Source organism: Penaeus monodon, chromosome 21 (genome assembly GCF_015228065.2).
Source record: "Penaeus monodon isolate SGIC_2016 chromosome 21, NSTDA_Pmon_1, whole genome shotgun sequence".
NCBI lineage: Eukaryota > Metazoa > Arthropoda > Malacostraca > Decapoda > Penaeidae > Penaeus > Penaeus monodon.
This window is the reverse complement of record NC_051406.1, coordinates 38,820,933-38,821,136: the sequence shown is the minus strand read 5'-3', so window position 1 is coordinate 38,821,136 and position 204 is coordinate 38,820,933. Positions and strand designations below refer to the sequence as shown.

General features: G+C 57.4%; 1 protein-coding gene across 1 annotated transcript in view; it reads right to left on the bottom strand.

Moving 5' to 3' along the window:
* LOC119586670 (protein groucho-like) overlaps window positions 1-204 on the bottom strand; it is a gene marked incomplete in the record, with an annotated part of 70,613 nt that overhangs the window by 34,217 nt on the left and 36,192 nt on the right.

The window sequence follows — 204 nt, the reverse complement described above, 5'->3', positions numbered from 1 at the left end:
CCGAGGCCGTAACTTGGGCATTATTTGTAAGTAATCAGATTAAAGTGGCGCGCGCTCTCCTCCTCCACCTACCCCCACCCCCCTTCCGCCGGCACGGACGAACCCCGCCTGGAAAGCCGGAGGGAAGGAGAGGGAGGGGGGGGGATATAAAAGATGGCTGCCGGGAAGGGAAATGTATTTGTCGAAGATGGAAGGAAAAAGAGG